This window comes from Castor canadensis, chromosome 4 (genome assembly GCF_047511655.1).
Source record: "Castor canadensis chromosome 4, mCasCan1.hap1v2, whole genome shotgun sequence".
In the NCBI taxonomy this organism is placed as follows: domain Eukaryota; kingdom Metazoa; phylum Chordata; class Mammalia; order Rodentia; family Castoridae; genus Castor; species Castor canadensis.
In genome coordinates this window covers 135,461,178-135,471,258 of record NC_133389.1, presented here as the reverse complement: position 1 = coordinate 135,471,258, position 10,081 = coordinate 135,461,178, and the positions used below count along the sequence as shown (strand labels likewise).

The 10,081-nt window shown below is 38.4% G+C and overlaps 1 long non-coding RNA gene across 1 annotated transcript in view; it reads right to left on the bottom strand.

Moving 5' to 3' along the window:
* Nucleotides 1-1,003: 1,003 nt before the first annotated feature.
* LOC141422605 (uncharacterized) overlaps nucleotides 1,004-10,081 on the bottom strand; it is a 93,984-nt gene continuing 84,906 nt past the window's right edge. Inside the window, exon 3 of the long non-coding RNA XR_012447285.1 lies at nucleotides 1,004-3,076. This is a non-coding gene — a long non-coding RNA (uncharacterized lncRNA). The remainder of the gene's footprint in view (nucleotides 3,077-10,081) is intronic.

Genomic DNA, 10,081 nt, shown 5'->3' with positions numbered 1-10,081 from the left:
GCATAGGAAACAATTACCAGAGAAAAGACACAGCCTTACAGCATAAAAGTCTTTGTCAGCTGTTTATCTGAATGGGGATTAATGTTCAGAACACAAACTGAAAAATTAAACACCAAAGAACAAATATTCCCATCAACAAGTGACTAAATAAACTGAACACCTCAAATGAAGAAACATTAATGACCAATATAAACATGTTCAACATTTTTAGCCATCAGGTAAATGCAAATCAAAACTATACTGAGATTCTATCTCAGAATGGCTAGCATCCAGAAAATAACAATTGTTGGTGAGGATGCAGAAAAATAGGAACACTTGTACACTGCTGGCAGAAATATAAACTAATCCAGTCACTATGGAAATCAATATGGAGGTTCCTCAAAAACTAAGAACTACCATATGCTCCAACTACTCCATTTCTGGGGCATACATAAAGCTATCAATGTCGGCACACAACAAAGATACTGGCATATCTACATTTAGTGCACCATTATTCACAATAGACAAGACACAGAATTATCCTTAATATCCACAAACAGATGAATGGATAAAGAGTATATAGCATAAATACACAGCAGATTATTCAGCAACTAAGAAGAATGAAAGTATACTGTCTAGAGGAAAATGGGTGGAACTGGAAATCACAATGTTAAGTAAAGTAAGCTAGGCTCAGCAAGAAAAGTGTTGTATGTTTTCTCAAATGTGGAATCTAAAAAATTTAAAAGCCATGAAAGGAAAAAGGAAGGGGACGAGCAGGAGGGAGAAAGGGGAAAAGTGTGGGTAATGGCAAAGATAAATATGATCAAAGTACCTTAGATATATATGTGAAATGTCATAATGAAACCTACTATTTTGTATAATTCATATGCACTAATTTTCTTTAAGTTAACTACCAAATAAAGTTAAAATATTTTTGAGACAGAATCTCACTATTTAGTCCAGGCTAAAACAGAGCTCAACCACACAGTCCTTCCATTTTATTGTGGTGTTTTTATGATGATTCTTTTTAGTTTAGATGTATTTAGAATCATCTTACTTGTTCCAGGGCGGAGGAGGGAAGCTGGCATTTTTCTCTTGAATCTCATTAAATTTATAAATAAACTTAGGGAGAATTGACATGTTAATGATGAGACTTCATATCCAAAACATGACACATTTTTCTATCTTACAATTTATTCTTAAATATGTAACACAAAAACAAACTAAAAAAGTGTAAAATCTGAGTGTTTTATTATTTTTTGACATTATTAATGGTTTTTATTTTTGCTTACAGCTGTTCAGACATGTAGTAAGTATTTAATAAGTACTTGTTTATGAAAAAGATTGTTATGTACATTTAAGGGATATATACAACTACAGAAAAAAATCACAAAAGAATATCGAAATACCAAAGTTATAATAATGGTGTTCTCTGATGGGCTTGGAGTAGAAAGCATGATCAAGGATATGCCATAAAGGACTTCAATTATTTTAAATCCGTATTTCTTTTTTTTTTTTCCTATACAGTAGGCACTTTATTATTGATGGAATGCAGTTACTTACACATAGGGTTGGGTGAACAGAAGGGGAGTGGCAGGCATGGGAGATGGAGATGCCAGTCTGGAAGTCCTCTGTCTCTATTGGATACTTGAACTGTACTGACAGGCAAAAACATGAAATCAGGGGGAGGGAGAGAGGACTTAACATGGCAAGCAAAGAGGGGACTGGGTCCCCAAGTTCAACAAGTTTGGCAAAAGCATTCCCAAGGTGTGAGGTGAACAGGCAGAGGAGTCTCTGTTAGCCAGAGCATCTGCCCTCCCACTGTGTCTCCTGAAATCATCCCTCAGGTGCTGATTACAAAAAAAAGGGACCCAATTCACAAACTAGCCAGCCAGCTGCAGTTTTCATTAATAACCCATTAGCATCATTTTTGGCCTGATGCTTCTGGACCATCCTGCTCCCTCTCCTCCCATCCAGGGCCCCCCCAATACCACCTCTCTAGGCAGGAGACTCACCGACCTGGGCAAGAACCCACTCCTGCCCAGCCACACATGCCCAACAGGGAGGGAGACAACTGAGGGCACTGCGATCACCTCCATCCAGCGGGGAGGCAGATGGAAGAAAGCTGATAACCCTTTAATGCATGTCCAGGTTAAAAAATAATAATCAAGAAAGGCATCTGACAGCTCTGGGGCTAACAGCTCTGCCATAGAGACAGAACTCAGACCTGACGCATGAAGGCAGTCGGAGGAGCTTGGAGTTCACTGTGGTCAGGCAACTGCCCCTGCATCTACAGACAGAGTCTGTCCCATTGTGTAAGAGGACAGGAAGCATGAAGGCACCTGCAGAGGTTGGGCCAACTCCAATCCCAGACAGTCCACTTCATTTGTCTCCATCAGGGCCCGCAAGGGCTCGGTAACTCATTCCATTGCAATCTTTTGGGCAGCCAGGAAAACTCCATGTACCCCTTGGCACAGGGAGGAGAAGCCTCAGATCTTCCAGGTCCCCCAAGAAACTGGTAGTAATGGGATCAGGGGAGGGGACAGAGAGGCTGTGGCAGGACTTCAGGCAAAGTCTGATGAGCCAGTAGGATTCTGACCCAGCCAGTCATCTGCTCAGCACCCAAAGGGTGGCCTCCTCAGAGGAAAGGCCTTGGAGGAGGCCAGGGTCTCTAGGCCTCAGCCAGCTTCTTGTTAGTCTTGTTCAAGAGCTTCTTGAGGGTAGAAGACATGAAGTAAAGGCCTTTCTGCAGAGCTGCCATTTCTCTCCAGATCCTCCAAGAAATAGAGGAATGGTGTGTCCACACACATGCCATAGACACTGAAGAAGCCATGAGTAATCAAGGAGGAGCCAGTGAGTACTGTCAATATAGGGCCAGCAGTAATCGAGAGGTGGTGCTGTATCCGCATGATTTTGCTTTGGTGAGTGAAGAAGGAAGCCAGGATTTCCGCACTATCCATGATCAGAAGTTTACTCAACAGGAACAAGTAGGTAGTGTTGTCCTGGACAACCACTCTGATGATGTTTCTCATAAGCAAGAAGAAGGCATTCCTGACAGAACTTGGTACAGTAAGTGGAAATCATGACGTAGGCATCCCTGTTGAGGCACCAGAAACAACACATGAGACCGGTCATGAGAAATGTGGCAAATTTATTCATTGCAGTTAGAAGAGAAGGGGAGGGAAGCAGAGTTGAGAGGAGAACTGGCCTGGCTGGATAGGGAACCCCAGAGCATCCTCTAAAGACAGGGAAAGGAGACTTGATCAAACCTGTATTTCTTAAGGCAGATTGTATGTTAATCAACGTTCACTATATTATACTATTTTGTATTTACATGGATAAAATATCTCAGGATAAAAAGAAAATAATTAAAGCCCGATCTTCTCCATAAAGTTTTTGTCTAAGTTATGTGAGAATAAATAGATAGTGGACATGTGTGCATTTGAAATGAACTCCAGGTGAATAAATTTAAGCTGACTTAGAATTGTAATTTATTTAACCTCTAAAAGCAAACAGAATATTTATGCATAGCTCTGATACGGCCCTTCTATCAGCAGGGCCATTTCATGGGCATTCATAAGGGTCCTGCACTTGGTTAATATTCTGCTATTGCTATATTAAAATTTTTATGTTTGAATAAGGGACCCCACAAATTATGTAGACAATCCTAAGGATCTGAACTACAAAGAGTTAACTATAGAAAAAAATTTCAGTCATGTTAGAGTCAGTCTGAACAAGAGTAGCCAAGACAAGGGCCCTCCCAGATAATACCATATGGCTGCCCACCTACTGAAACATGTTGAGAGGATTCACGCACTAAGTCCTGCCTTTTCAGGTCACATCCTCTTTCTTGACTATTCTTCCCTTCCCTTTTCCTAACAGTTATTAGCCTTTAAAATCCATCTAAAAATACCATCAATTCTGTGAAACCATGCCCTACTAAGCTTCACTATACTTACAGGTTTGAATTCTTACTTGTTTTGTTGAGAGAGGGTCTGTCTATGTGGCCCAGGCTAACCTAGAACTCACTGTGTATCCCAGGGTAGCTTGAACTCACTACATATCCCTGGCTGTCCTTGAACACATGTTCCTCTTGCTTCAATCTACCGAGTGCTAGGGATTACAGGTGTGCCACCATGCCCAGCTCACTGCACAATTTTCACAAGTACCTCTTTATAAACCCAACAGAACTCTAGTGTTGAAATTAGTGTCTTGGCTGTAATCCAAGTCTAAAACTTTCTTGAATCGATTTTCTTGTCTGTAGAGTCAAGTTAATAGTACACACTTCAGGGCTAGAGGATTGGCTCAGGCAGTAGAATGCCTGCCTAGTAATTACAAAGCCCTGAGTTCAAATTCTGGTACCTCAAAAATGAATAATATCCACTTCTCAAAGTTGTTCAGAGAATTAAATAACATGCATAAATTGATTAAATCGTGTTTTATTCCCCAATACTAGTTCCCAGAAGATGTTAATTCCCTCACCTCAGAACAAAAACTATGCTTTATTTGCCTTTGTATTCTCAGGGGAGAGCATCACAATATCTGTGCAAGTTTAACAATTGCTCAAGGAATGCTTGAATGCATGCACAACCCAATCTTGTGCATTGAAGATGCATGAGGACATCCGTCTCCCCATTTTGAAAATTTATTGTCCATAGCCTCTGACTCCCAGAGGTGATAAAGTATGTTTTACTTGGCTGATCTCTTGATAGCTACTCAGAAAGTGTTCTTAGATCTAATGTGGCCTAATTTCATTTTCACTTTGCAGTTCCTTTCAGAGGCTTTCCCAGAAGACTAAGAATGGACTACTCTAGATGCTTCTCCTCCACTCACCGACCTGCACATGTAGAGAGCCACTGTTATTACAACAAAAGCTGACTTAACCATTTGAGGACCTGACCACTTGCTCTGAAATAATGTGTGCAAACGGGAAATTCTATTTCCCTAAACTTTAGTCAGTTAGCACCCAATAACACTTATAAGTTTTATCAATCATAGTCATAAATTAAACTGTACTTTTAAAGTAACCCAAAGAATATTAAACAGGAAGGTAAATCCTCTATGGTTACTGTTTCCCTCAAGACAGTTCAGATCTGTGCCTCAGATCTGAATAACACTGATTTCTTATATTAATAGGAAAATTAATTATTTCTTGTGAAAAAGAATATCTTCCACATGATAAGCACTTACTACATGTGTTTACTGCTTTATATCACATTCTTTGAATTCTTTCATGATAGGAAATGAACTTTGGCCACAAAGTTAATATAATGAAGACAGGACTATGCAGGTATCTAAGTAAAAAAAAAGTAGTCTAACAACATAGCGAGAATGCTATGAACAAGAAGTCTCAGACATGATGCAATTTTTCTCCTGTGTATCAGTCAACTCTAGAGCTGGGGTTGGATTTAGTGGGCATGATATTATAATTATAATTATTTGGAGAACACAGAAGAAAATTTTATAACTTTGAAGAGTTATGGACACTATTTCAGAATCCTTCTCTTTCAAGTTCTGCTTCATATTTCACTAAATAAGAAAAGGATGGATATGATTTTAAGGACAAGGCTAAGGAGCCTTGACTTAAATTGGTAGAAAAAAAAGCCAGTGACAGTACACTTTGGGAAATTTTTCTTCATTCGCCAGCAGTATATACTCATTAAACACCACTCCACATAAGCTGTAAAGCACCGAACAAATGCAACAATGGAAGCAGGTTGAAAGTTATAACAATGGCAAGATGACCTTTTGAGAATAAAGAAGTCAAGGATGGGACAAAGTTCTTAAGAAAAGTGAGGATGTTGAGCAGCTGCTGGGAGTGGTGCTATAAAGATCCTACAGGACAGCAATAGAGAAATGGCAATCTGTGACAAATAATTGGTTTTCTGGTGGGAGCCAACTCTGCAGTTATGACTTCTCCAAACAAAACTCAACTGACACACAGCATACAAATAGGGCAATGGAGTTTATCAACTATTCACTAGAAAGAAAAACACAAAATCGAGAGTAGTAAGATTCTGTTAGAGATGTAAGGGAAATGTTGAAACTACCTTAATGCAATTCTATAATGATCAATGTTGACAAATAAGAGAAAATATATATTTTCCTAATCATTTTTGTATAGGAATAATGTAGTCTTTTTATTTTATTATTCATATGTGCATACAAGGCTTGGCTCATTTCTCACCCCCATCCCCTCCCTTACCACCCACTCCGCCCCCTCCCTCTTCCCCCTACCCCCTCAATACCCAGCAGAAACTATTTTTCCCTTATTTCTAATTTTGTTGTAGAGAGAGTATAAGCAATAATAGGAAGGAACAAGGGTTTTTGCTGGTTGAGATAAGGATAGCTATACAGGGAGTTGGCTCACATTAATTTCCTGTGCATGTGTGTTACCTTCTAGGTTAATTCTTTTTGATCTAACCTTTTCTCTAGTTCCTGGTCCCCTTTTCCTATCGGCCTCAGTTGCATTTAAGGTATCAGCTTTAGCTTCTCTGCGTTAAGGGCAACAAATGCTAGCTAGTTTTTTAGGTGTCTTACCTATCCTCACCCCTCCCTTGTGTGCTTTTGCTTTTATCATGTGCTCAAAGTCCAATCCCCTTGGTGTGTTTGCCCTTGATCTAATGTCCACATATGAGGGAGAACATACGATTTTTGGTCTTTTGGGCCAGGCTAACCTCACTCAGAATGATGTTCTCCAATTCCATCCATTTACCAGCGAATGATAACATTTCGTTCTTCTTCATGGCTGCATAAAATTCCATTGTGTATAGATACCACATTTTCTAATCCATTCGTCAGTGGTGGGGCATCTTGGCTGTTTCCATAACTTGGCTATTGTGAATAGTGCCGCAATAAACATGGGTGTGCAGATGCCTCTGGAGTAACCTGTGTCACAGTCTTTTGGGTATATCCCCAAGAGTGGTATTGCTGGATCAAATGGTAGATCAATGTCTAGCTTTTTAAGTAGCTTCCACATTTATTTCCAGAGTGGTTGTACTAGTTTACATTTCCACCAACAGTGTAAGAGGGTTCCTTTTTCCCCGCATCCTCGCCAATATCTGTTGTTGGTGGTGTTGCTGATGATGGCTATTCTAACAGGGGTGAGGTGGAATCTTAGTGTGGTTTTAATTTGCATTTCCTTTATTGCTAGAGATGGTGAGCATTTTTTCATGTGTTTTTTGGCCATTTGAATTTCTTCTTTTGAGAAAGTTCTGTTTAGTTCACTTGCCCATTTCTTTATTGGTTCATTAGTTTTGGGAGAATTTAGTTTTTTAAGTTCCCTGTATATTCTGGTTATCAGTCCTTTGTCTGATGTGTGCTGGCAAATATTTTCTCCCACTCTGTGGGTGTTCTCTTCAGTTTAGAGACCATTTCTTTTGATGAACAGAAGCTTTTTAGTTTTATGAGGTCCCATTTATCTATGCTATCTCTTAGTTGCTGTGCTGCTGGGGTTTCATTGAGAAAGTTCTTACCTGTATCTACTAACTCCAGAGTATTTCCTACTCTTTCCTGTAAACTTTAGAGTTTGTGGTCTGATATTAAGATCCTTGATCCATTTTGAGTTAATCTTGGTATAGGGTGATATACATGGATCTAGTTTCAGTTTTTTGCAGACTGCTAACCAGTTTTCCCAGCAGTTTTTGTTGAAGAGGCTGCTATTTCTCCATCATATACTTTTAGCTCCTTTGTCAAAGACAAGCTGGTTATAGTTGTGTGGCTTCATATCTGGGTCCTCTATTCTGTTCCACTGGTCTTCATGTCTGTTTTTGTGCCAGTTCCATGCTGTTTTTATTGTTATTGCTTTGTAATATAGTTTGAAGTCAGGTATTGTGATACCTCCTGCATTGTTCTTTTGACTGAGTATTGCCTTGGCTATTTGTGGCTTCCTGTGTTTCCATATAAATTTCACGGTAGATTTTTCGATCTCTTTAATGAATGTCATTGGAATTTTGATGGGAATTGCATTAAACATGTAGATTACTTTTGGGAGTATAGACATTTTTACTATGTTGATTCTACCAATCCATGAGCATGGGAGGTCTCTCCACTTTCTATAGTCTTCCTCAATCTCTTTCTTCAGAAGTGTATAGTTTTCCTTGTAGAGGTCTTTCACATCTTCTGCTAGGTTTACACCTAGGTATTTGAATTTTTTTTTTGAGGCTATTGTAAATGGAATTGTTTTCATACATTCTTTTGCAGTTTGCTCATTGTTAGTGTATAGTAATGCTAATGATTTTTCTATGTTGATTTTATATCCTGCTACCTTGCTATAGCTATTGATGATGTCTAGAAGCTTCTGAGTAGAGTTTTTTGGGTCTTTAAGGTATAGGATCATGTCGTCTGCAAATAAGGATATTTTGACAGTTTCTTTACCTATTTGTATTCCTTTTATTCCTTCTTCTGGCCTAATTGCTCTGGCTAGGAATTCCAGTACTATGTTGAATAGGAGTGGAGATAGTGGGCATCCTTGTCTGGTTCCTGATTTTAAAGGGAATGGTTTCAGTTTTTCTCCATTAAGTATAATGCTGGCTGTATGTTTGTCATATATAGCTTTTATAATGTTGAGGTACTTTCCTTCTATTCCTAGTTTTCTTAGAGCTTTTATCATGAAGTGGTGAAGGATCTTATTAAAGGCTTTTTCTGCATCTATTGAGATGATCAAGTGGTTTTTGTCTTTGCTTCTGTTAATGTGGTTTATTACGTTTATTGATTTTCGTATGTTGAACCACCCCTGCATCCCTGGGATGAAGCCTACTTGGTCATAGTGAATAATCTTTTTGATGTGTTGTTGAATTTGGTTTGCCATTATTTTGTTCAGGATTTTTGCATCAATGTTTATTAAGGAGATTGGCCTATAGTTCTCCTTTTTGGAGGTGTCTTTGCCTGGTTTTGGGATAAGTGTAATACTGGCTTCATAAAATGTGTTTGGCAGTTTTCCTTCCCTTTCTATTTTGTGGAACAGTTTAAGGAGGGTTGGTGTCAGTTCTTCTTTAAAGGTCTGATAGAATTCAGCAGAGAATCCATCAGGTCCTGGACTTTTCTTTTTGGGGAGACTCTTGATTGCTGCTTCAATTTCATTTTGTGTTATAGATCTATTCAGATGATTAATTTCCTCTTGGTTCAGTTTTGGATGATCATATGTATCTAGAAAACTGTCCATTTCTGTAAGATTTTTTAATTTACTTGAATATAGTTTCTCAAAGTAGTCTCTGATGATTTCCTGGACTTCCATGGTGTTTGTTGTTATCTCCCCTTTTGCATTCCTGATTCTACTAATTTGGGTTTTTTCTCCTCCTCATTTTAGTCAGGTTTGCCAGGGGTCTATCGATCTTGTTTATTTTTTCAAAGAACCAACTTTTTGTTTCATTAATTCTTTGAATGTTTTTTTTGTTTTCTATTTCATTGATTTCAGCTCTTATTTTTATTATTTCTCTCCTTCTATTTGTTTTGGGATTTGCTTGTTCTTGTTTTTCTAGGAGTTTGAGATGTATCATTAGGTCATTGATTTGGGATCTTTCAGTCTTTTTAATATGTGCACTCATGGCTATAAACTTTCCTCTCAGGACTGCCTTAGCTGTGTCCCATAGGTTCCGGTAGGTTGTGTTTTCATTTTCATTGACTTCCAGGAACTTTTTAATTTCCTCTTTTATTTCATTGATGATCCATTCTTCATTAAATAATGAGTTATTTAGTTTCCAGGTGTTTGTATGTTTTTTGTCTTTACTTTTGTTGTTGAGTACTACTTTTACTGCATTGTGATCAGATAGTATGCACGGTATACTTTCTATGTTCTTATATTTGCTGAGACTTGCTTTGTGCCCCAGGATATGATCTATTTTGGAGAAGGTTCCATGGGCTGCTGAGAAGAATGTATATTGTGTAGAAGTTGGATGAAATGTTCTGTAGACATCAACTAGGTCCATTTGATCTATTGCATATTTTAGATCTTGGATTTCTTTATTTTTTTGTTTGGATGACCTATCTATTGATGATAATGGAGTGTTAAAGTCTCCCACAACCACTGTGTTGGCATTTATATATGCTTTTAGGTCTTTCAGGGTATGTTTGATGAAATTGGGTGCATTGACATTGGGTGCAT